This window comes from Ictalurus punctatus, chromosome 8 (genome assembly GCF_001660625.3).
Source record: "Ictalurus punctatus breed USDA103 chromosome 8, Coco_2.0, whole genome shotgun sequence".
NCBI classification, from domain to species: domain Eukaryota; kingdom Metazoa; phylum Chordata; class Actinopteri; order Siluriformes; family Ictaluridae; genus Ictalurus; species Ictalurus punctatus.
The window spans coordinates 17,201,403-17,228,855 of NC_030423.2; the positions used below are offsets into that span (position 1 = coordinate 17,201,403).

General features: G+C 38.4%; 1 protein-coding gene across 3 annotated transcripts in view; it reads left to right on the forward strand.

Annotated features, from left to right (window-relative positions):
* si:ch211-269c21.2 (carbohydrate sulfotransferase 8) overlaps positions 1-27,453 on the forward strand; it is an 81,055-nt gene that overhangs the window by 2,041 nt on the left and 51,561 nt on the right. For 2 of the 3 annotated variants that reach the window (XR_001813454.3, XM_017475243.3), the window contains exon 1: positions 19,743-20,161. The exons of the other annotated variant lie outside the window; for it this stretch is intronic. The gene's annotated coding sequence lies outside the window, so the exon portion shown is untranslated. Of the gene's footprint in view, positions 1-19,742; positions 20,162-27,453 lie in introns of those variants that run through there. 3 annotated transcript variants of the gene reach the window in all.

A 27,453-nucleotide genomic window follows, 5' to 3' on the forward strand; every position in this document is an offset into this window, starting at 1 on the left:
CAAGAATTGTAGCCTTTATTTTATTTATTTATTTATTTTTAAAGTGAATTTTTAAGATTAATTTTAAGGTTAGGGTTCGATCTAAAGGTTCATTTTAAGGTTTAAGGTTAGGGTTCAATTTAGAGGTTAATTTAAAGCATTAAGGTTTAAAAATGGAGAATCAAAAGAATTGAAATGGATGAATAAAAAAAAATAATGGAGAGTATTGGTGTGTCAGGTACTAAAAAAGCAAGGAGTTTTTCCACACTATGTACACACTGACCTGCTTATATAACACACCTGCTTTGCTACTCAACCTTGTAGGTGTGTATATAAAGACTCCAGGTCATTTCTTCTCGTGTACAGTGTGTTCGTCGTTCTCTTGCCCTTCATCAGTGTCAGATTCTGACCACAGAGCTGCTGTTGGTTGGGTATTTGTGGGATGTTTCTAAACCCAGCAGTGACACTGAGATCTTAACACATCTTGTTTTTGTTTTTTGAAGTTCATCTGATAAGTCAGTATGTGTCAGGAACAATGCTGAACCAGATTGTAGTCTCACACATGAGCTTTATATAACAAGATGAAGCTGTTGGAGGACTCCAGTTGCAGAGAGAAAACAGCTGATGTAGACATGTGCCATGGACAAGCCGCTTTAACGCTGGGTTTGTGGTGTGAACATGCGTATGTCATCTCTTTTAGCACCCATTAATCAAGCTAGTGATGTGCTGCAATCCTGACTGTGTATGGGAGATGATGATGATGATGATGATGACGACTGAAGGAACATATTTTCTCTTATATTACACAAATTATATGCAAAATAACCACATTTACATGTATATATCAATACAACATTTTTGGGTCATGCTTTAGTAAAATTTTGTGTCATTAGATTTGTCTTGTCTGTTCTCCTTCTTCAGTAGCGATCACTTTCTCCTTCTCACCTCCAACAAGATCAGAAGATTAACAGTAGCCCAGTATGCCAGGGTCATATCACCCTACAGTTCTCGCCTGGTTTCCCACTGAAGCTAAGCAGGGTTATCCAGAGCCTGGATGGGAGACCTCCTGGGGAAAACAACAAATAGAAGTGGTATTAGTGAGGCCAGTAGGGGGTGCTCACCGTGTGGTCTGTGTGGGTCCTAATGCCGCAGTATAGTGACTGGATCACTATACTGTAAAAACAGCACGTCCACATGAGACCTTAAACCGAGGTCCTGACTCTCTGTGCTCATTAAAAATCCTAAAAGTAGGGGTATAACCCCAGTGTCCTGGTGAAATCTCCCACTGGCCCTTATCTATCATGGCCCCCTAATAATCTCCATCCCTGAATTGGCTACATCTCTCTCCTCTCCACTAATCGCTGGTGTGTGGTTGGCGTTCTGGCGCACTATGGCTGCCGTCGCATCATCCAGGTGGATGTTACACACTAGTGGTGCTTGAGGAGATTCCCCCCATACTATGTAAAGCTCTTTGAGTGCCCAGAAAAGCACTGTATAAATCTAAGGAATAAACCCGATGACCACCACAAAGTCCTCAGTCTGTGTGAGTGATTTATTCACAAATAACAGACAAACTGCAACAATCTGATTTGCCTTATGATGGACTGTATCCATTCCCACCTCCCACACGGTGTTCCTGGGATAGTCTCTGAATCCATGCATTAGATAAATGGATAAATGATGATGGCTAAATGAATTAATGTTGTAATCGAACACCTTGGAACCGGAGTTGGATACTGTTTTGACTTGTGTTATCACACTTAGGTTTTTGCAAGATGGCTTCTAATTTAATAACTGTGATGCATAAATCATGCGCTAATGCTTTCCTCTTTGGGTGTTGTTATGTTCAAATATTCATAATGCAAATGATGCCTTAAAAAGGTGTTGCCTCGTACAATCAATGATGTACATTTCCAGGAATGGAAATGGTTTTGTTAAAGACTTTAATGTTAATAGGACGTGCTTCCAGCAGCAGCTTTGAGTTTATTCTCGTGGTAGGCGAACACGTCCTCATTATGCTAGACCTTGAGGTGATATTCTGAGCTAGAATAATTCTCATATAATGGAGAAATTGACACACTGTCAAGAAATTGAAGGTTTGCACTGTCTGACAGGACTGTTTCACATGGGAGCAGTGACTCTGATCGCAGCATTGAGTTATTTACTCCGAGGGGGATGGAGGGAGCGAACAGCAAACAGCTTTTACCTCAGTTTCCCCTCAACACAACTGAAATCATGTCATAAAATGCTGTGTATGATATGCGGTGAAAGAGTTACAAATTTACAAAAAACTAAAGTTTGGAAATTATAGACATCCATTGGTTGTAATGTTTTCTTTTACGATCCCCAATGTTCTAAAAGGGCTTTCAGGCTTCCACTTTTGCATGATTTCCATGATCCCGAACCCGAGACTACCTGGGGCGGGGGTGTCGGGGTGTCGGGGGGGTGTTAATCACACTCGGATTCGGACTGCAGCAAATCTACTCAGTGTGACAAGCACCTAAGGTTTACAGTTACTAAGAAGCATGGGACACTCCCAAACAGGAACAGATCATGACTGTAGATATTGGTAGATATTGGAGAGTTGACCAGTCTTGAATGAACTAGAGGATTCTATAAATATTCAGGCTCTTAATAAGTACTCATGATACTTATTAATGAATACTTTAAGGATTCCAGATGCTTTTGTTTTTGTTAGCTTCAAAGATTCAGTTTTATTGTCATTCTTTTAGACATGTCGGAATTCTGTTGGTGGCATACTGAGCCGATGCCGCTAAAACAGTTACAGTTTTCAGGTTATAAAAATGGCAAAATTACAAATAACAATAAATAGACAATTAGTACAGGTACTACAATGTACTATATGAAACAGCACATTGTGAAGGCATGACACAGACAGATAGTGGACATGCTATCTGACAGATACAAGACAAAATACATGAATTTAGAGATGTGAAAATGTCCAAATTGGGCCCAATTAGCCATTTTCCCGCCCCGGTGCCATGTGACTTGTTAGTGTTACAAGCTCTCAGGTGTGAATGGGGAGCAGGTGTGTTAAATTTGGTGTCATCACTCTCACACTCCCTCATACTTGTCACTGGAAGTTCAACATGGCACCTCATGGCAAAGAACTCGCTGAGGATCTGAAAAAAAGAATTGTTGCTCTACATAAAGATGGCCTAGGCTATAAGAAGACTGCCAAGACCCTGACACTGTGCTGAAGCACGGTGGCCAAGACCATACAGCAGTTTAACAGGACCGGTTCCACTCAGAACAGGCCTCGCCATGGTCGACCAAAGAAGACGAGTTCACGTGCTCAGCGTCATATCCAGAGGTTCTCTTTGGGAAATAGACGTATGAGTGCTGCCAGCATTGCTGCAGAGGTTGAGGGGGTGGGGGGTCAGCCTGTCAGTGCTCAGACCATACGCCACACACTGCATCAAATTGGTCTGCATGGCTGTCGACCCAGAAGGAAGCCTCTTCTAAAGATGATGCACAAGAAAGCCCGCAAACTGATTGCTGAAGACAAGCAGACTAAGGACATGGATTACTGGAACCATGTCCTGTGGTCTGATGAGACCAAGATAAACTTATTTGGTTCAGATGGTGTCAAGCGTGTGTGGCGGCAACCAGGTGAGGAGTACAAAGACAAGTGTGTCTTGCCTACAGTCAAGCATGGTGGTGGGAGTGTCATGGTCTGGGGCTGCATGAGTGCTGCTGGCACTGTGGAGCTACAGTTCATTGAGGGAACCATGAATGCCAACATGTACTGTGACATACTGAAGCAGAGCATGATCAGTATGCAGTATTCCAACATGATAACGACCCCAAACACACCTCCAAGATGACCACTGCCTTGCTAAAGTAGCTGAGGGTGAAGGTGATTGACTGGCCAAGCATGTCTCCAGACCTAAACCGTATTGAGCACCTATGGGGCATTTTCAAACAGAAGGTGGAGGAGCACAAGGTCTAACATCCACCAGCTCCGTGATGTCGTCATGGAGGAGTGGAAGAGGACTCCAGTGGCAACCTGTGAAGCTCTGGTGAACTCCATGCCCAAGAGGGTTAAGACAGTGCTGGAAAATAATGGTGGCCATGAAAAATATTTACACTTTGGGCCCAATTTGGTCATTTTCACTTAGGGGTGTACTCACTTTTGTTGCCAGCGGTTTAGACATTAATGGCTGTGTGTTGAGTTATTTTGAGGGGACAGCAAATTTACACTGTTACACAAACTGTACACTCACTACTTTACATTATATATATATATATATATATATATATATATATATATATATATATAATATATATATATATAATATATATATATATAATATATATATATATATATATATTATATATATATATATATATAATATATATATATATATATATATATAATATATATATATATATATATATATATATAATATATATATATATATATATATATATATAAAATATATATATATATATATAATATATATATATATATATATATATATATATATAAAATATATATATATATATATATATATATATATATATATATATATTATATATATATATATAATATATATATATATATATATATATATATATATATATATATATATATATATATATATCCGCCTGTCTTATATGTCTTATGCCTATATACTTATGAATATGAACAAAAAAGTATATCTCCATAAGCGCAAACAAAGTTTAAAGCAGTGTGTGACTCTTAGCTTTGCTCATCCACCACAAACAAACATATTTTTGACTTCCTAATGGGATTTGGCTTTGTGGTTTCCATCACAAACGTCACAAACAAACATTTCCACCATCAAAATCTAACAAATATGTAGTTTCCAGATGGGAAATACTAAAGTAATTGTAATTTCTTTCTGTACTACACTATACAATACTTATTGATTACTTAGAAGCCATCAGACACATCTAGAAGGAGTCACGAGTCACCTTTTAAAGGGTCATTTGGGATATGATATCAGCCATACTGGACAACTATTCCAGACTGTTACCAGTAAACCAACAGCAACGACCAACAGCAATCTGTGATGGTTTCCATGCCATCTTACTGTAAGACACAGGATGTAGACAATGCTGTTTGGTTGCAGTTGTTGCTGCTAAAGGAGGCGCAACCAGATTTTAAGTTTTAGGGGGCAATTCGTTTTTCACATGGGTGATAGGTGTTGGATAACTTTTTTTTTTGCTTCAATAAAAAAATAAAAACTGTATGGAGTGTTTACTCCGGTTGCCTTTGTTTTATATTGTATTTCGTTTTAAAGATCGAAAACTATTTAGTGTGAGATATACACAAAAACAGATGAAATCTTTTTCACAGCACTTTATGGGTGTGACGGTCAGGTGTCCAGAAATCTTTCGGCCATATAGTGTATTAAGAATCTGAAGTCTACACTTCCCACTATATACCATTTACCATTAAGTATATACAGCATTAAGGAAAGGGTGTGCACTCAGCAAGCATTGTGTCAATTCAGATCTCCACAAAGCACATGGCACTAGACGTGTCAGCACCTGCCATGATGGAGACAGCCGCCACCTGCCAGCTGGAGATTCACAGTGAGTGTTGTCTGTGCTCCCTCTGGGTTTGTGTGAGTGACAGCTGTCAGCTATAGTGTGTGTATCTGCACTCCAGTGACAGTCTCGGCTCAGCACCAGGATTTACTGATGCAGCACAGACGTTCATTATTTTGAAGAATAGAACAGAAGCCAAACAAAGTATTTAAGACTTTGAGATTGTTTAGAATATATGTTTCGGAGTGTGTTTCTGAGAATCCACTGCACTGAGGACATATTTCTTTCTCCCAGTTCATGAGAGGCTTCACAACTAAGTGACCACTGAATAAATGCAATGGTGTAGTTTCAACACAGTATGTTAGTCTAGAGATTGCTGGAGAAATGGCTATAAAGGGTATATCTCGAAGCTGATTGGTCATGTTTTGTTTAATTTTCTATAACACCAGTGCTAACATTAGTGCTGAATTTAAGGCAGGTTGGTATCAATTTGCCTTTTAGGGGCCAAGCACCAAAGGTACGCTGGTACCTATTGTATCCGTTAGTTTTCCTATTCTTCTTCTTCTTACGTTTCTTCTGCTCTTGAGTCTTTGGCAGCCAACAGAACCGCTTGCTGGAAAGTTCTGCAATTTGGCGCACAGATAGAGGACAGTCTGGCCTGTTACGACAGCAAATTTGGAGTCCCTGACTCAAACCCTCTAGAGCCACTAACTGTCCAAAGTTGCACTCACGTTTATGCTAATAAGTTCTAGAAACAAAATCCTTTCTGTCCCTGCTTCCTTGGCTCGTGCCGAGTCAAATGGACCCTATGGTTTTAATTTCTGCCTATGAGATTTTCCATCATTTTGAATTTTCTTAAAAACATACTTTTTCAAATTACTCCTTGACCGTTCATCCGATTTTCATGAAATTCGAAAGAAATCATCTTCAAACTATATTGGCATAAACGTTATCAAAAGCTTTTTGATTGGCTAAACCGTTCTCAAACAACATGCAAACGAATCTGACTGCAAGCATGCCAAAATGGATGTGAGGCTATATCTCTGAAACACTTTAGTGTATTCATACCAAACTTAGTGTATGTCATAACTGTCCTGACATGAGGGTACCAGTACAGTTTCAGAACAGTGCCACCTAGTGGTCATGAGATATTAAAAAACACATTTTTGCTTATAACATATTTGTTCTAAAACATGGTTTTGTTCTAAAATCATGGACCTGGTCTCTACAGATTCAGTGGTATATTACAAGTTGTTTGATATTAGAGTTTCATATGTCAGCCATTTCCATTTTGAATTTAGTCTTAAATGCTGTATTTTATGAATGACTTGGCACATTGTCACAAAAATTGGTAACTGTCATCAGGACCATGCCCTAAAAGTACTCAAAAAGTTTCATGACAGCGCCACCTTGTGGTCAACAATTATAATGCAATTTTAAAAATCCTAATAGCTTTTGACTACTGTTGCGCATTGTCATGAGATTGGTGTTGACAGATTCCCTGGGTCAGGCAGAGAACAATGATACAAATTATGCCATGACAGGCTAAAATTCCTGCCCACCATTTAGAATTTTCTGAAAAACAAATTTCTTAGAACTCATCCCAGATCGTTCATCCAATTTTTTGATGAAATTTGTAAGAGATCATCTTCAGACAAAGCTTTTTGATAAACCAAACTGTGTTAACACGTTTAATAATGTGTTAACAAATTCGATGGCGATCACAAAAAAAAAAGGATCTGAGGCTATATCTCCGTTGTACATTAACATATTCAGACAACATTTAGTAGCTGTCATTGGCATCAGGGCTTGAGTGTAAGTGCATTGTTTAAAATTATAATGCAATTTTAAAAAATGCTAATTGCTTTTGATTACTTTTGCCCATTGTCATGAGACTGGTCTTCCTAGATTCTGTGGCTCAGGCCAAGAACAATGATACCAATTAGGCCATGGTTTGAAGAACTTTTTGAATTTACCACTATTTCAAATCCACCATTTTGAATTTACTAAAAAAATGACTTTTTCGAAATCCTCCTAGACTTTTTATCTGATTTTCACCAAAATTGAAACAGATCATCTTCAGACCATGCGGACAAAAAGTTATTACTAAAAAGTTATAGTAATTGACGCACAAATGAATTTGAAAGCGATCATGCCAAAATGGACGCTATGCTATATCTCCATAATGCTTTAGCATATTCAGACCAAAACTTGGTATAAGTCACGAGCGTCATAACTTGCTCAGTTTTGTAACAGCGCCACCTAGTGTTCATGAGATATGAAAAAAGCAAATCTTTGCTTATAACTTCTGAATGATTTGTCATAAAATCATGACCAAGCTAAAATCATGCTTGCTTATCTCCTCACTTTGCCTCTTTTTTTGGCCCTGGAATGTTATCGCTTCTCTGGTAGCAGTTTACCCAGGGACTAGGCAGACACACCCCATAATGTAAATGTAATAATAAATTGATTACAAATTTACACTGCTATTTAACAAAGAAAAACTTATAATCATTTGTATGAGGAAGCTTTCTGTGAAGAGACATTTATTTAACATTTAGAGAAGGAGTCTCCAGTGTCAGTGTATTATTACATTCAGTAAGTTTTCCACCATGGAAAAGTCTTCAGGTCAGAAGGCTTTGTATGTTGTGGTTTCTTGATAAAATGACAACCTGCAGTTTTTGTCTTATTAACTTCAAGACTAAGAATAAAGAGAGACTGGTGAGGAAATAACTGTTTGTAGCTGTTATAATAGGGAAACAACTTGTTTCACGGATGTTCCTCTACATTAAATGTAACTGTAAACTGACAGAAAGTAAGACGTACTGATTATTATTTGACAAGTGAAAATTGTAAAGTTGAAAAGTGTACTTGCTGACAAATTACTGTGGCATAAGAGGAATACAAAACACTTCTGGACCTCATGTTATATGACAACAATCGACTTTGGTGTTGTAACTGTAACTCCACTTTTCATAGTCATTGATTATTTTCCTAATACAGTAGACCCTGCAAACATTTTACTGTATTCCTTACATTCCTTAGTTTTTTTTTTAAAATTATTATTATTTTTTATACAAGGCAATCGTTCAGTTATTAAATCAAGTCTTTTATTTACTGTACATCAATATATTTGGCAGGTAGCATTGATGCTTCACAGCTCCAGGGTCAGTGTTTCGATCGTGAGTTTGGTTTACTGTCTGTGCTTTTTAAAAGAAGAGATTACTGCTATATATCGCACAGAAATATGAACATTTTGCAGCTCTATGCAGCAAGTAAGCCTGCAAGTAAGTACTCACTTACTCCATCAGTAATCCACAGTTGTGTCCTTGATAGCAGCGCATCCCTGCCCTCTATATAATATTCCACAGGCATCCATAATCCATATCTGTATCTATGTTCACATACATACACACACATATATTCTCTGTCCTATGTTTAGCATTTCTTCCCAGTTGTTTCTCAGTTTTGCACAATAAGTACAGTATGTATAAAGGAGTCTGAGTAGGAGCCACATAGTGTGTGTGAAACCAAAAGAGAATGATAGAATCGATGCATTTTATCTGTAGTGTAATATGGTCTTATCATCAGTGTATATTGTATTAATCATAAATGATTTTTGCCCATAAGATGTAAACATTTGTTCTGATTTATGTCAGAATTGATCATTTTAAGATATTTATTCCGTCAGTCATATACAGTAGTGTTACTAATGAGTAGTTCTGTTTCGTTCTTCAGTTAAAAATATATATACAGTACTGAGCAAAGGTCTTGCAAACAAATGCTGTACATCAAAGATGCCTTCAAACGTGATGAAATCAAATGTTTCTACATGATAAGAAAAATACTATAAAGAAAAGTAAATAGTAATAAACTAATCAAAGTCAATATTTAGTGTGACAACCCTTTGCTTGTTAAAAATGCATCAGTAGTCTCAGGTACATATTGGACAGTTTTACGTAGAACTTGGATGGTACGTCTTTCTTGGAGACGTCTTGGAGAACTCTTATAGTTCTTCTGGAGACTTCTGTTTTCTGAAGGTAAGACCTGACAGTCTTCATTATGTATTTTTTCTGAAAAGGGATCTATTACACGTTACTTTCTTTACAGACATTTCATTTAACATTTAATTTGTGTTGGAAAAATTATGCTTGGATAATAATCTTAAATGTTTTTACTGACCCAATAATCCTGAAATCATAAAATAGACATCTGAGACTAACATTTGGATTAAACAAATCAGGGTGCCTAAGACTTTTGCACAGGAGTGTGTATCTTTCCAGTAATTAATACCTCATTAAATAGTATATTCTCAATAAGAGCTGGCTCTGTGCCATACTGCAAGTCACAATTTTTGATTTCAACTTTTTAATTGCAATTAGCTAAAAATAAATCAATAAATTTGTTAATTAATCTTGATCTGCTCCCAAAATGACTGGACCTTATTAAGTGTAAATATATCTGGTAACGTAATACGTCCATTACTTTGACATGTTCTCACCATGTCCGTGTGGTTTTTCCAATTTCTTATAACATTCCGAGTGGACTGGCTACTCTGTATACTGTATCTCCTACATGTGACCCATCCACTGTGTATTGCTTTTAGACAAGCGTTTCTGGGAATGAAAAATGAAAAAAGAATGATATTCAATTACATATGAATACATATGATATTCATTTACATATTATGTAATTGAATTTGTGTAAATTTATTCATTCATTTATCTTCAGTAACTGCTTTCACTTGATCAGGGCTGCAGTGGATCCAGAAACACTTCCCGTGAGCAGGGAATACACCCTGGATGGGATGGCAATTCATCACTGGACACATGTTTACATGCTAATCCACACCTAAGGGCATTTTCATTTTAGTCAATCGACCTTGGGGAAGTGGGGAAGTGGGGAAGAAACCGGAGAACCTGGAGAAAACCTACATAAACACAGGGAGAACATGTGAAGTCTTATATTATCTTTGGTCTGTATTCATAGCAGCATGAATGTTATGTTATGTAAGATTTTAGTAAATAACGAAATGAAGATCTTTACTGATTCCTACCATCTATGTGGGAGAATGACTAAGGATTATATTATGATTTTTTTTCACACGACTCATTCATATGATCTAGTTAGGGCATAATAATGGGCGGCTGTGGCTCAGGTGGTAGAGTGGGTTGTCCACTAATCGTAGTGTTTGGCATGATTCCACATGCCAAAGTGTCCTTGGGCAAGATACTGAACCCCAAGTTGCTCCCAATGGCAAGTTAGTGCTTTGCATGGCAGCTCTGCTACCATTGGTGTGGGAGTGTGTGTGTGAATGGGTGAATGAGACAGTGTAAAGCGCTTTGGAACCGCTAAGGTTAAAAAAGCACAATATAAGTGCTATATAAACTTTTTCTTTGGGGAGATGGTGGGGGTTAGGGCTGTATTTGGGACAACATATGGATTATCTCTTCATCTTCGTATGGGAACATGGAAAACTACAGTATAGTCTAAACTCTGCAGGATATGGTTCCCCAAGAATGTAGTTGAAAACCCCTTTAAACAACACAACATCAATTTAAACAACGCATCATTTTTTCTCAATATTGTAAAAAAACACTAGTTGTGAAACGTTGCTCATATCCATGAGGTGGGGTCGCAGGAGGGAGTGTGCTGTGTGAGCAGCATGGGAGATCAAGTCTCCTGTGAGGTCTGTAACGTGTGCTTGAGGCTGAGTAACCTTGAGAACCGAAACTGGGGAGTATATCCTAACAGATTGTCCTATTGAGACTCTTCATATGAACACACACACACACACACATAGTAACCAGTAAAATAAGTTGATGTCTGTGTGACGTAAAAACATTTAGCTCTGCTGAATATGGTGTAATCGTGAGGTCTCGGATATCTGTGTGTCCAATCACATGAGCAGCTATGATGATGTCTCCTGAGTCATTCTCTGAGGAGTAGACTCAAGAGAAAGAGAGAGAGAATCTGTGCTGTTCTAACTAAACACACACCACTCCAGTGACAGTGTGTGCATGTGTTCTGTAAGTTTTCTTAAGGTCCAGGATGTTGTGATCAGTGAAATGGTCCACTGTAAACACCTCACTGAGACACTTCTCCTTGTGTGCTGCAGTACAGTATGTGGCACAGACCATTCAATTCAATTCAATTCAGTTCTATTTGTATAGCGCTTTTAACAGTGGACATTGTCTCAAAGCAGCTTTGCAGAAACATCTAAACACAGGATACAGATTTTAAGTGTGTGAATTTATTCCTAATGAACAAGCCGGTGGCGACGGTGGTGAGGAAAACTCCCTAAGATTATTTGAGGAAGAAACCTTGAGAGGAACCAGACTGAGACGGGAACCCGTCCTCATCTGGGTAACAACGGATAGTGTGAAAGTAAAAGGAAGTTCATTATGGTTTTTATATGAAGTCTGTTTGTTGAACTAGTCCACTGTTCAATAAAGGAGACGCGAGTGCAAAATTGTATGTGGTAAGTGCAGTCCTAAGGCTATAGCAGCAACCAGCACCACAGCGAAAATGTCCATGTGAAATTGAACTCCAAAACCATTTCCATAGTACTTCAAACAGTACCATCCTCAGCAATCTCCAGGCGGCACTGCTTGGGGTCATCCTCAGTAGCAGCATGTAGCCTCCAGTTGATGAGAAGTCCAACCAGAGGTAGGGCATCAGACCACCAGCAGAGCGCGATGTTGTGTTTGCTGCACACTAGGAGGAGCTTGTCATGCGCCATCCTTATTATTTCTCTCCAAAAAAAGAATCCCAGCAGGCAGATCTATGCTTATGACCCTGCTCAGTGAGAGTCTGCTTTCTTTTCATTAATTTGCTTTACACTAGATTTGCTTTCTGCTCTTATAATAATGCAGATATATAATTAAAAAGTGAGATAAAGGGAGACTTCTGTGAAAAATTAAATATACAATTTCCCCCCTTACCTTAAATGTAGTTCTATAGTCAAGACGTGTTTAGTGGCTGATGTTTACTTAGTTTTGCACCAGACCCAATTTGTTAATATTTGTCTAATGTCTAATATTTCTTATGAGATTATTATCAATCAAATCGAAACTTATTCAGCCTGTTTTTACAAATCATGAATAAGCATTAGATTTGCTTATTCAGCAGATAATTTTAAATTTTAATGTTTAAAATCTGAAAAAAGACCTGCAATTATAATCAGTCTATTTCAATAAGTTTAATAATCAAATATTTGCTTTATTGTAAGAAATACTAGATGCAGTTGACTATATTCAAGATACAACCCCAATTCCAAAAAAGTTAGGACAGTGTGGAAAATGCTAATAAAAACAAAGAGGAGTGATTTGTATTAAAAAAAAATGTATAAAGACAAGGTATTTGATGTTTTATCTAAATAACTGCATAGGTATTTGAAGATAAACGTTTATATTGAATTTGGTGCATGCAACACGTTCCAAAAAAGTATGGACAGGGGCAATTTAGGACTAATAGCGATGTGACAAGTTGAAATAAGATGGTGATGTGAAACAGGTGAGGCAATCGTCTAATCATATTATATAAGAAGCCTCCTAAAAAGGCATAGTCTTTCAAGAGCAAGCATAGGTCAAGGCTCGCTAATCTGCCAACAGATGTGTCAGTGAATAATCCAACACTTTGAGAACAACATTCTCCAAAGATTAATCAGTAGGATTTTGGGCATTTCACCATCTACATTACACAATATAATGAAAAGGTTCAAGGAATCTGGTCAAATCTCGGTGCATAAAGGCCAAAAACCACTTCTGATTGTGCGTGATCTCCAATCCCTCAGACGTCACTGTCTTAAAAACTGTCATGAGTCTGTAATGGATATCCTGACATGGGCTCGGGAATACTTTAGTAAATCTTTGTCAGTCAACACCATTCGCCTCTGCATCCAGAGATGCAAGTTAAGGCTTTACTGTGCGAAGCAGAAGCCATACATCAACACTGTAAAGAAGTGTCACTGACTTCTCAGGGCTCAGTCTCATCTGAGATGGACAGTAGCACAGTGGAATTGTTTTTTGTGGTCTGACGAGTCAACATTTCAAATAGTTTTTGGACAAAACAGCCATTGTGTTCTCCGGGCCAAAGAGGAAAAGGACCATCCAAGCTGTTATCAGCATCAGGTCCAAAAGCCAGCGTCTGTCATGGTATGGGGGTGTGTCAGTGTCCATGGCATGGGTAACTTGCACATCTGTGAGGGCATCATTAATGCAGAAAGATATGTACACATTTTGATCCAGAGCAGGACAACACCAAACCACATTCTGCCTGGATTACAAGTGCATGGTTGCATAAACAAAGAGTGCGGGTGCTAGCATGGCTTGCCTGCAGTCCTGACCTGTCTCCGATTGAGAATATGTGGTGCATTATGAAGCACAAAATAAGACAACGAAGGCCCTGTACAGTTGCACAGCTGAAGAAATGCATAATGGATGAATGGGGGAAAATTCTGCTTGCTAAATTTAACCATCTGGTGTCTTCAGTGTGCAAATGCTTACTAAGTGTTATTAAAAGAAATGGTGATGTTACACAGTGGTAAACACCCGACTGTCCCAACTTTTTTGGAGTGTGTTGCAGTTCTTATATTTGAAATGAGTGTAAATTTTCAAAAATAAATTAAATTCACAAAGTGAAACACCAAATAATGTGTTAATAATGTGTTTTCAATATAGCACAGGGTGAACTGAATTTTCAAATGACTCTTTTTGTTAGTTTTTTTTTTTTTTTTTTGCATTATCCATACTGTCCCAACTCTTTCACTTGCTAAGATGACATTTTTTTTTTTTTTTTTTACAGCATATAAAATAACTCGGTTTGAGGTGAGTGTGGGATGAAAAAAAAGACATGTTCATGTTATGAGTAGACCTAGTTTATTTTTTCAGGGCCTGCAGTTTTATTATAAATACTAATTGTACTAAGCATCAGCATCATCATTATCATTATCATAATAATGCTTTGTATATTACAAAGAAAACAATGAAACATAAACAAAGAAAATAGCCATCTTAAAGGAAAACTCAGTAAAATCCAGGCTCACTGACTCCCAGTCTTCGTGTCAATGGAAAACTGATGTGAGCACTTGAGGGCCAGTGCAAGTGCATGAATCACAAAATCAATCAATACTCTGTATTTTGTTCCTGCTTCAACTTAAAAATGAGTATTCTCTTTTATGTTTAGAGGATATTTGTGATAATGTCAAATAAAATAGCTAAATTCTCAATTCTGATTGGCCAAGGTGTTGATGAATTTTCTATAACAGCAGCTCTGACAGTAGTTTTGGCTACAATTTAAATCTCAGGTTTCTATTAATGCACTTGTTCTGATATGCAATCACTTCTATAGTAGCAGCTTGCACAGGGACTTGTATAGCTGGACACAGGACCGTATAGCCATTGGAATTAGCCATGAGAGTCTTTAGTGCTTTAACTTGTTCAGGTGGATCCAGAATCTATCCCAGGAACACTGTGTGTGAGGAGGGAGAATTCACCCCAGATCGGATGCCAGTCCATTGGATGACACCAAGCAATTTAGCATTGCAGATCCACATACTGGCCTCTTTTTAGACAGTGGGAAGAAATTGGAGAACCTGAGGAAACCCACAGAACACATGGAGAACAGGCAAAACCAATGACAGTCATGCTTTTACAAATTAAAAAATGTGCTCACATTTCGTATTATGCATCGCTGACCCTGTGCTCTGATCACACCTTCTTTCCAAGATGAAATGTGCAAAATATACTATACTAAGATCATCTCATATCTCTGTTCTTCTTCAAATGTAGTACAGAAACCATTTGGGAATTTTTAGAGTAATGAATAATCAAAACATGTTGATCTTGATAGTTTGTCTGTAACATGTCAATCAGTGTGGATGGAGAGTTTGTCAGATTTTAGTGGCTAAATCTGTGACCAAATATCTTGAAATATTTGTACAAATGGGCAATTTTGAGGACAGATTTAATCCAAATTTTGATTCCAATAGCTCAGCAGTTAAGATGTTGGACTTCTGATCAGAAGGTTGTGAGTTCAAATTCCAGCACTGCCAAGGCCCTTGACCCTCAGTTGTATAAAAATGAAATAATTGTAAGTCGCTCTGGATAAGGGCATTTACCAAATGCTGTAATGTAATGTTTTTGCTCACTGCTTTTGTGAGAAAATCGAGACAGGTGTTTCTTCTTGTGCAAAAATATACAGTACATGGAGTAGTATAATACATGTTGTGCTTTGCCAGTGTTGGAAATGCCTTCCCAATACCAGTCCTAGGTTGGTTGGAATATTAAATACTCTGTCCCATATCACAGTCAGTGAGAGTGTGCGGGAGGAATCCTCCAAGAGTAATTTATTGTAAATCAAAGAAACAGCTCCACATGTCCTTGTGAACTTCAAACAGTTCATTAGAGTGTGACAGTTGATCGCTGACTCCCACAGTACCCTACTGTATAAGCATGTAATGCACATCCCAGTCTTAAATACAGAAAGCAAGAATGTCCTGGGAGAGAATAAAAACTGCAATGCTTGTATTTCTCCATCACTGACGCTATTATGGAGGTTGTGTCCACTGCAATTTGTTCTGACCAGTCCTTAAAGACAAATAGTTTGTGTTATTGGAGATAGTTTGTCTTATTTTGAAAATAAATGTGTCACCTAAGACTATAAACTTACAGATGTCTTGTCACATATTAAATACGCTTGTTAACATTGCATTGAATTTTTGTTCAGTGCATTTTTGTTCTTTTCTTTGCTATAGATAGAAAAATCCTCACAAACCTCACAAAGTATTTATTCCTCCAAAATTTGTTACGACTTCAAATCCAAGTTTTTGTATGTCTGTCTTTGTAAAGTTTTCAGTTCGTTTTCTTATTCCAGATAAATTAATTGCTAGCTTTAATCAAAACCTTTGTTAAGAGTAAGTGGATTTGTGGTGATTAAAATGGAAAACTTTGAAACCATGGATTATATATATATCCTGTCTTTGTTTCAAACCACATCTCTGAAGGTCCTGACTGATATACAAAGTGACTGGAGTGAGGGTTTAATCTGTATTCTTGGATAAATCAGTGCTAACCGGAATTACATAGGCATGCTTACCGGATTCTGTCAAGGACATTAGAATGCACTTTGTCTTAGTAATTTTATATCCACTTCTGCGTCTGAAGTTGTTAAATATTTTAAGCCACTGAGAGAAAGAGGATGATATCTCTGATAAGTGCAACAAGATGTCATCTGTAAAAAGGGAATGATGACATCTAGAGTTGGAAAGAGTGATTTGAGGAGGTTGTATTGCTGGAGATAATAGCTTTAGGGAAAGCACAAAAACTCAAGGCGACAGTGGTCACCCGTATGGTGCCTCTACTGAGCTCAAATGAATCGGATCAACAATTCTTGTCACCACAGCAGCAGAGATTAATATATAATGCTTAAACTATGAGGATAAAATATGAACTAAACTCAACTCAGGGCATGTTTTACAAAAGGTGCTTAAACACTTTCTCTGCATATATCAGGAAACTTACATGATTTAGACAATCAGACTGTAGCCAGGCAATAGGTACAATCATAATCTGGCTATTCATTGGAGATATACAGATTTTTATTCATGAACTTTCCATTTACGAAACGCATTAGGTCCAAGCTGATGTTATTTATAAGCCTTCTAATAGGCTAATAACTATAATAACATGATAACAAATGTAATACGTTTGATAAGGTTATCATTTCCACCACTGGAACAAAATCAAAATAAAAAAAAACAATTAATGTTGAGCATCAGTAATTTATGACATTAAGAAGGTTATGAATAATATCTGAATCAGGATGTCTTTTGAGAAAGCTTGTCGGTCATTTTTACAGACTATAACATGGGCATACACTTTTGCATCAGTGCAGATTAATCTGTAAACAACAGTGAGACTTCTCTATAGTTTGAGCACTAAATGCAGTATTTCCCGTTTTTTTAAATAAATATGAGTGAATATATGTATATATATATATATATATATATATATATATATATATATATATATATATATATATATATATATGTAAAATTATTATTCATAACCAGTGTTCCTGTGGGTGTGGAGTTTTCATGTTTGCATGCACACAGAGAAACTCCCGGGAGTTTACTCTGGTTTCCTCCCCAGTCCAAAGACATGCGTTGTAGTCTGATTAGCATTTCCAAATTGTCTGTAGTGTGTGAATATGTGAGCGATTGTGCCCTGCGATCGGTTGGCATCCCGTCCAGAGTGTCCCCCACCTTGTGCCCAGAGTTCCCTGGGATAGGCTCCAGGCTCCCTGTGACCCTGTGTAGGATAGGTGGCACCTGGGTGGGACACAGGCACACACTAAATTGTCACATCAAGGAACAATTTAGCTTAGCAAATCCACCTACCTGCATGTTTCTTGTGGGGGTGTGGGGACCGTAGTACCCGGATACAACCCATATAAACACAGAGAGAACATGTGAAAACACTAAAGAGAGACAATGCCACCATGTCCTAATAATAAAAACGTCATAATTATTTCAGTTTAAAGGTTAAAACCTTGTAACACCCACTGGTGGGTTCACACTTAGGTTCCGTAACCACAGTTGTTTCTGAATATCTTGTGGCCTTCATCAACATGCTATCTAGTTCCCCTGCAATCTCATTGGCCTCCTGGTGGTTCTCAGGCCCTAAGTGGCTATTTATATTACTTATAGCCAGAAACGGCCTGCTCATAAATGGCCTACTCATAACTATATAACTTTCCTGTAGCCACTGAATTAGAATAATGTGTTCAAATGAATAACTGAATAATTTGTTTGGCACTTAAGGGAGTTTAAATATACTGTCCAATTTTTCAGGATCGGTGTGACGCACACCACCACCCGAGTACCTCATTATAATTTAATCTCAGAGGCATAAATCTGCTGGGGTGCTCCTCATTAATATGTTAGTTTCATTTGGTCGATGACAGTCCACTTGATAGTCAAATTATTTTGTATGCAGATGTTAAGCTTTTTCGATACACTATGATTTTGGCACGTGCTAACTGCGTTAGTTCTGTAGCTCTGCTATTTTAGTTTGTGCTTTGAGATGATTTGATTTTTGAAGTCTTGTATTATGAATGTAGGACACAATTATATATCATTTCCTTCCCACAATATCTCTGTGTTCATGACTGGGTCGGCATGATCCTGAATAAACCTTCTTGATTCACTATGTTACTGATTACTGAGTAACTTGTTTATATGTGTTTATGGAAGGAAAGAAGCTGAAATGGGCAGCATGTAGCATTGGTGCTCACAGCTCAAGGGTTCAAGGTTCGATCCTGAGTTTGGGTTAATGTCTGCATGGAGTTTCTGTGCATGTTCTCCCCATGTCCCCATGTCTGTGGGTTTCCTCCAGGTTCTCCTGTGTGCTCCATCTGTATAAAAACAAACAAACAAACAAACAAACAAAAAAAAACATGCAAGTAGATGGATGGTCTAAGATTGTCACCCTAAGAGTGAATGGTGCCCTGTGATGGCCTGGTGTCCCTTCCAGGGTGTATTCCTGCCTTACGTCCAGTTTTCCTGGGATAGACTCTAGATCCACCACAGTCCTGACCAGGATAAAGTGTTCACTGAAAGTGAGGGATAGAGGAGGCTACAATTTTCTAAGTGTAAATTGTTAACAATTTTGAAAATTGTGACACCCATTTCTCTTTCTTCAACCATCTTTTTTTCTATCCTTAATACCGCCATTATATCTGATGGCCTGGACCATCACCGAGTCCATGTGTCCTCCTTGTTTCTTCCCTTCTCTTTTGTATCTCATTTTCTTTTCTTCTTTCTTTGATTCATTTCTCCATCCATGCTTACCTTTCTTTCTTTCTTTCTTTCATTCTTTCTTCACCCCTTTTCTCTCTTTCCTCCCTGCAGAATCGACAGTGCCTTGAATAAGTATTAACCCCCTTTGAACTCTTCCACATTTTGTAGTGTTATCATCTGGAACTGATATGGATTTTTATTGGAATTAAACGTCATGAATTGACACAAAACATCCCATAATGCATGTAGGTCTTCGTGGCTTGTTTAACACACGGGTTTGTTCAGTTTTCCCATTTCTCCTGGGATTTTGGACTGTTTCAAACAGGAAATATTAACTGTGTGTGCATGACGCGTTGTCTGTGTAGTGCATTCTGTGCGTGTGTGTGTGTGTGGGGGGGGGGGGGGGGGGGGGTGTCTTTTATGTAGTTAAAACCGTGCTTCTTCAATCACTTGTAATTGAAACCGAGGCGCAGAACCGTTAACAAGAAGCGCAAACTTGGCGGAGGTTGTCGTTGTGGCGGTGCTTTGGGGCTGGAGCTGTTGCTTGGCAGTGCGCGCGCAGTGTCTCGAGGGAGCGCAGGAAATAGAAGCGGGCATGCGCCAACGCGCGCGCTACACTTCAGCTGTACACGAGCGCAGAGCGCAGCGTCACGCGGACACGGAGCTGCTCGCGGACAGCAGGCATGCAACCCAAGTTGGAAGGATAAAACGGGGTTTCGTGGTCGCGCGTGTTCAGGTCGAGTTTTTCATGAGCCATGCTTGAGTTTTGAGGAAGACTGAAAGGAGACTCGCTGAGTTACAGAGTAGAAGGACTTTCTGAGCACAATGAAGACAGTTAAGGTCAGTCTTGGCTTTATTTATTAATTTATTTATTAATTTATTATTATTATATATTAACGCAAAATCTACTCAAACACAATGCAACATGCCAACTAATAAAGAAAGATCACATTGTTAGACTATGTGAGTAAATCTTACACCATGTGCATGTGTGTTTTTAAATACTAAAAAGTGTTTAAAGCAGTGATGGAAAGACTGACTTTTCCCTCCTGTCCCGTGTTCAGATCATTCCCATCACTTATGCACTGATTCCCAGACAGGCAAAGCCCATTACATAACACCATCTCACAGTCTTACGGAGACAGACAAAAGATTTCCTCAGCCATTCCTCCTGCTGTCAGAGATTTGCGAGATCTTCTCTCGGATAGCTTTGAATTATTTCTCACCAGGCTATAAATAGTACAAGGCTGCTCGTCCTCCCACCCATCCAGTCGGAAATGGATGCAGACTAAAGAACAGGGCTTAGTGGAGCAGGGATCTTTTCCAAAAATCAAAGCAGCACTTCATTACTTCATTGATCTCATTAACAGTACCTTGATCCTTTGGCTTTGTGTGTCATTGATGATGCCAAGGAAACTACTGAGACTCATGGATTTGCACGTGCATTCAAAGGAATTTATTCTCTTTCCCAGATGTGGATGTTCAGTTTTAGAGTGTCTGCAAGTAGCACTAACAGTTGCATGTAAAATTGTCCCCAGCCAGAAAGTTCCTTTTAACTGACAAGATAAAAACTGTGCCTTAACAGAAGGCTGCTTCTGAATGTCTAATAATACTACTAATAATAACGATCCATTAAAAAAAAAGTTTTTGGCATGAAATGCATGCCTGATGAAAAGTGTAATCGACTTGTTATTTGAAGTTACTGACAGCATGGCATTTAGAAAAGCCGCAGCAGCCTTCAGAGACCGGTGTTTGGCCAATCAGACTTGGAAATGCTATCTGTCTGTCTCTTTTAATGGGCGAAAGGGCACCTTTTAATTATTCATCTGGGATGTCAAACTATTCCTCAAAGGCTGTTATTCAGAGTGCAACCCGTGAATTATGAATGACAGAGAAACAGCTTCCCCCCCACATGGAGGTTTAGTTTCTTTGGTTGGTTAGTGCTCCATTATCTGTTATGTAAAAGCTCTTACATGGGCTGAAAGTGATTTTGTCTTCTGCTGCTGCTGCATTCATAATAGCTTCCTTTAATTCTGAGGAAACAACACTTGTGGGAGTTCTTATACTGTTTTAGCCCTATGCTAATGGATGTTTGCGGTGCTCAGAGCTGATGTGCGTTAAAATAACCGTTAATAACAGGAACCGTCCGTGTAGGACACCTTAAAGGTTTCATTTGAGCTATTTTTCTTAGTAGATGGACACTTGCAAATGTATTCATACCATACTCTCAGTCAGTGGTGGAACGTTGTCACAGGTGGCCCATCTCACACTGCCTTTACAAGTAAAGTTTTGGGTGTGAACATTTCCACACCTGTAATATTTTGTAAACAGTAAGGAACCTAACCCTGTTGTGACCTGTAGTCAGGTCTATAACTGTTTAACCTCCAACACTATTATGCCAAAGCCGAAAACAAGCATGGCCATTGAGTCATTAACACAGGCACAAATAATGGCAATTGCACCCACTGCACTCTTATCTCAAAGAATGCAATAATCCTAATCTATCTGGCTACCTAATTTAGATAGGATATGAAAGATAGCTGCTAGTCCTAAATGAGTGACTTCATGCCAAGTGTGTAGTGGCATTTACATATGCTACAACAAGGTCGATCAATATCGCACCAGCTGTAGTTGTTAGCTAACTAGTTACTAGTAGGAGCATTAAAAGAAACAGTTTGTTGTCGAATTTGTTTGCCTATTCCAATTCTTTCTCTTTCCTCTTGCTTCGCTTTTGGGATTCAGTTTTTTATTTTTACAATCAAAAGGCATTCTGATACGTTTACCAACTTGTAATACATTCGCAATAACCATGAAGTAACCATGATGTATTTTTTTGGGGGATTTCATTGTCTGTTACTACAAGCTGGAAGGAATGAGCTAGAGTCGTTAAATGAAGAAAGATCACTTTAGTAAGTAAGTTAGTAAGTGAACTTAAGCATCATTCCTGGGTTCACCCTACGTTCACACTAGCAAGTGACAATTTGCTCGTGTCACTTGTAGTTTGCCGCTTGTGAGAATGCACACTGTCTTGCCTTTTATTGTTTTTTTTGTTTGTTTGTTTTTTCTTCTGTTGAGAAACACTGGTAGCTATACATAGCTTATAAAGATAACTAAGATAATGAAATAAAAGAATGCACTAATTACTGTGAAAATTGCTTGCATGCTACACGCAAGGCCTCGTACTATCTTCTTGGGCAGATTAGCATGGAAACACATGACATACTAGACGAATGTAATACAATACTGTAGACAGTGTTTGAAAACTCCACCACTGTCCTGAGGATATGTGGTCAGTATGTAACATGTGCTCTTGCTTTGCTACATGTTATATAGTAATTTATGAAATGACTAACAACTTCAAAAGCAAACTGCTTTAGAATACCTGGCACACACTCTGACAAACCCACACAATATTTCTGACTGCGTTTGTCAGACTTCCTGTGTGCATAAATGTCAAGGACAGTGGTAGGCAACCAGCAGAGAAAGCAACAGGATGAGTTCTCACTCTGTATGATTAATAAGGCCCTACGAGAACACAGGGTTTAACATTCAGTAAGCTGCTCAGCGTGCCGCACTGTAGGATGTCAGGCTGGAGTACAGAGCAGAGCCATGGGGGTTCGGGTGTGGGAGGTGGTTTGGGGTCACAGGGACAGTTAGAGCCATTCCGATCTCTTGTTTAAAGATCATCAGGCTGAACAGCTGCTTCAGAAGGAGCCCTGGCCAGCGTTGTGACTGATTTCCCTCAGGAGACAGCACACCTCGTGTGTGAGGGAGGTCAGCATATGGCACCAAGGCCGTTTCTAATAGTGTGTGTGTATGTGAGAGAGAAAGCATGAGCCTCTGTGGGGGCTGTCATGACTGAATGAAATTTTGAATGCATGCAAACACATGTATCGACTCATTTGGTGAGGGTCAGAGTGCTTCATATGGTTTCATCTGTGTGTGTCAGGCTGAGCATATCCTTAGTTATTCTGTAGTGTGATGAGTGAGAGGAGAGGATCTGTCAAGGTGCTTTCACTAGTCCATTTGAATCAAACCCTGGTAGGTTTTTTTTTTACTTGAGTTTCAACTGGTCTGACACCATTCGAGGTGGTTTTGGTCTGCTTCGAATCAAAATCTGGCCCAGTTTCATTGCAGCAAGAAATCGATCCTGAATCAGCTGTACAAAGTGAACCAAACGTGCCATGTATTTTAGGATGCAAGCTTTTTTTTTTTTGTAGATGTTAGCTGCTTAATTGAGCCACAAGGAGCAAACCTGAACCCTAGGAGAGAGCTGAAGTGGCTGCGAAAATGGCATGTGTTCTGGAAATTTGGAATGATGAACTAAAAGAGAAAATAAACAGTTGATGAGACACACAAAATGTTTTATGCTAGTCCTTTATATAATCATTTCTTTAGCACCAGCTTTTTTGCATGCTTACTAAAGGTTTGTTTACCTTAATATATATAAAATATAGAATTTTAGCAAGTAAAAATAACTAATATTTTCTATTAGATAAATTAATAGATTGCTAAGCCTATTCCTAGACATTTACTCATTTCAGTCATTTACTCTATTGACTAGGTTGCGATTTCCCCAGTGAGGCTCTTCACTTGTTGGTGATAGCACAGTACACCACAGATCATCTAGGGTGGGGTTGTGATGGCAGGAGAACATGGAGCCATTTTACATACCAATTTACATAGTAATACATATGATTCTTCAAGGATTCTTCAAGGGCACTTTGTATAGTTAAAGGTGAAGGATTCTTAGTTTCCTAGGGAAATAGTTCTTTGGTTCTCCTAAAAGGTCAACCAAAAACCCTTAGGGACCTAGACTTGAACTTTTAAAAAAAATAGTGTATACTTGCATTCTTAATGAGTGATTAAAGATTTTTGTACGACATTTTACTTTATAAACATTAAAACATAACATTTATTCATCTTCAGGTAAGTGTTTTGTCCTGGTCAGGGGATTGTGGATCTAGAGCCTATTATAAGAACACTGGGCATGAGGCAAGAATACACCCTGGATGGGCACCATGCACACACGCTTTCACACATTGGCAATTTAGAGTTGCCAATCCACCTACTAGCATGTTCTTAAGTGGGAGGAAACTGGAGAGGGAAGGAGGAAACCTACAGGGAGAACATGCAAAATTCCACACAGATGGTGTGTAACCCAAGCTCAGGATTAAAGCAGGACCCTTGGAGCTGTGAGGCAATCCACCAGATAAATTATGCTGAAGATGTATGAATGATGATTTAATGAAACCTACACTTAACTGTAATAATTGTAATTAAACTTTTTCATTGTAATTTGAAAAAATCCTTTAAATTTTGAATCATGCAAAATTCATTTACATTACATGGTTCTACATTATAAAATATATAAGCTGTTTATAGCCTTCTTCCTCATCTTTCCAAGTAATCTGAGTCATTCTTCAATGCAGTTAGTTTAATGGAAAATGAGGCTGATTTCTAATTCCCTTATCCTCACGGTAAATGCCACACACACACACAAGCTTAAGAATCAAAGCCCAGGTCTGATGCGTACAACCATTAACATTAAAGCTAAGACAGCAAGTGAAAACTATAGGTCATGTCAGGGGCACTTTCTTCACTTCCAAGCAATGTCTTATTCAAGGTGAAGAAATCAATATGAAACACAATCAAATTAGCATTACTGCCGGCGAGCACTGCCAGTTTTTATCTGATCGAAGGAGCATTACGCAAGAGCATTTTATAGACGCAGTATGTACATCTTTGATAATAACCAGCCAAATGAACCATATCAATATCTAACACTGTAATACTTCAGTAATTCTGTTTCTTTCTTTCTTTCTTTCTTTCTTTTTTAAAATAAATATACATGTAATCATTGATATGTTTCAACAAAGTAAATGCCCAGTAGGTAATAATACTAGTGAAATGTATTTTTCCAGTAGATCATGTTAACAACAATATAAACCCACTGGCCACACACCTGCATTCCAGAACTCCTGTATACTTGCACATTCATGTGTTTATCTAATCAGCCAGTCATCTGGCCGTAAGGTAATTCATAAACTCATACAAATACAGGTCAAGAGCTTCAGGTACATCTCAGTGTCTTTGACCATGTCATGGTTGTTGGTGTCAGATGGGCTGGTTAGAGTATTTCAGAAACTGCTACGATTTTCATGCAGACAGTCTATTGAGTTTACACAGAATGGTGCAAAAACAAAACAAAAAAACAAAAACAATAAAACATCTAGTAGTTCTCGGACTTCTCTCATCAAATAGACATTTCTGCCCGCAGTATTACCACTATCTGGAGTTTCTCATGTTCTATGTCCATACGGGCTTTCTTTGGGTTCTCGGATTTCATTGGCCTCTCCACCTTCCAAAAACATGCTGGTAAGTAGATTGGTGACTCTAAATTGCCCCTAGAGGTGAATGAGTATATGAAAGTGTGTGCATCGTCCCCTGCAATGGAGTGGCGTCCCATTCTAGTTGTATTTCTGCCCCATGCCAAGTGTTTCCACAAACACTAATCCACTGTGGCCCTAAACAGGATAAAGACAAAGTGCTTTTTTATGTGGTTTAAAAGCACATCCTATTGCTAACGGAGACGATTAATTCTGTAATATTATATCTGAAGAAGATCAATTCCAACTGCGGTTAAATATTAAATTGTCTTTAACCGGGCTCCAACGCGAAAAATGTATTTTCTGCTGAATTTATTGTAATTTTAAATACCTTTTACCTTCCTGCTGAATTTGATACAGAATTTGAGCTGAGTATTAAAGGTGGAGAATAAGAACAATCACTAACATGCTGTAATCCAGTTTCACCTGAAGAACAGGAGAGATATTGAATGAAAGGTGGTGAAAAGTAATACTCACACTCATACTCACTTAAACTACTTTCTCATGGTTTGGTATGAGCGTGAGTATTACTTTTCACCATCTTTATTCATTGTTAATTCGTTCCTTCTACAAATGTTCTCATTCTAGGTATCGTCTGAACCACATATTAGGTCATTCAGAATTGTGTTTTTATCTGGGCATAATATTGTCTGACTTGATTAGTTTGAAAGATGCCGAAACCCTGGTTCATGCCTTCATAACCTCATGCTTAGATTACTATAATTCCCTCTACTTTGGCATTTCCTTACTCCACAAAATGTTTAGAACACATTACATTCCTACTTCTCACTAGACCAGACTGACATCAGTGAGGGGGCAGATCTTTTAGTGCCATAATCCCCAAACTTTGGAATGCCGTCCACCAGGACCTTTGTGACAGCACTTCTTTCTTAGTCAATTTGAAACATACCTTTTCAGTATGTACGCCCAATCATCAGGAGATTGCGAGTTCGAATTTCACAATGCCACAGCTATCCATGACTGGGAGTCCAAATTGGCTGTGCTCTCTGGGTGGAAGGGATGGTGTACTCTCTCTCCCCTGTTAATCATGGCAACACTAGCCTATGATAGGCTCTGTCAGTTCATATATAAGGAAGAGGGCAGATAACGCTTTCCAAAGTGTGTGACGTGTGTATTGCAGGAAGCATGTGTTAGCCTTCACCATCCAATGTTGTGTGATAGGGGAGAAATGGATGTTGGTGAGTGGCAGGTGATTTTGTGAGAAAATGGTGGTCGTGGTGGTGGTGGTGGTGGGGGGGGGGGGGGGGGGTTCTTCCAATTCTTCCCTTTAATTTTCCCCAACACTTCCCTTCCTACTATCATTTTACTCTCTTTTGGTGTATATTTGTGTACAGTGACCTTCCGTTTTAAAAAGGCACTATGAATATGGAGTACATTATTATTATTATTATTATTATTATTATTATTATTATTATGTCCTTGCAAGACATGTCTCAGATCACAGTAGTGACAATTTCTCGATTTTGGGAAAGCCTTGACTGATGGTTGCAGTTGTTTATGGTGAATTTAGGCAGTTAACTGCATTAGGTGAGCTGGGAATATACTGGATAAAGATAAATGTGAGCGATATAGAGAAAATAAACAGTTGTTGAAGATGCAATGTCAGGCTAATCGATGTTAATGTGACATGAAGCTGTTAAAATCTTTGATGTAACAGAAACACAATGATAAATAAATTGTTCTTCTAAATTTGGAGCTCATTCTTTATAGACTCTTTGGTTT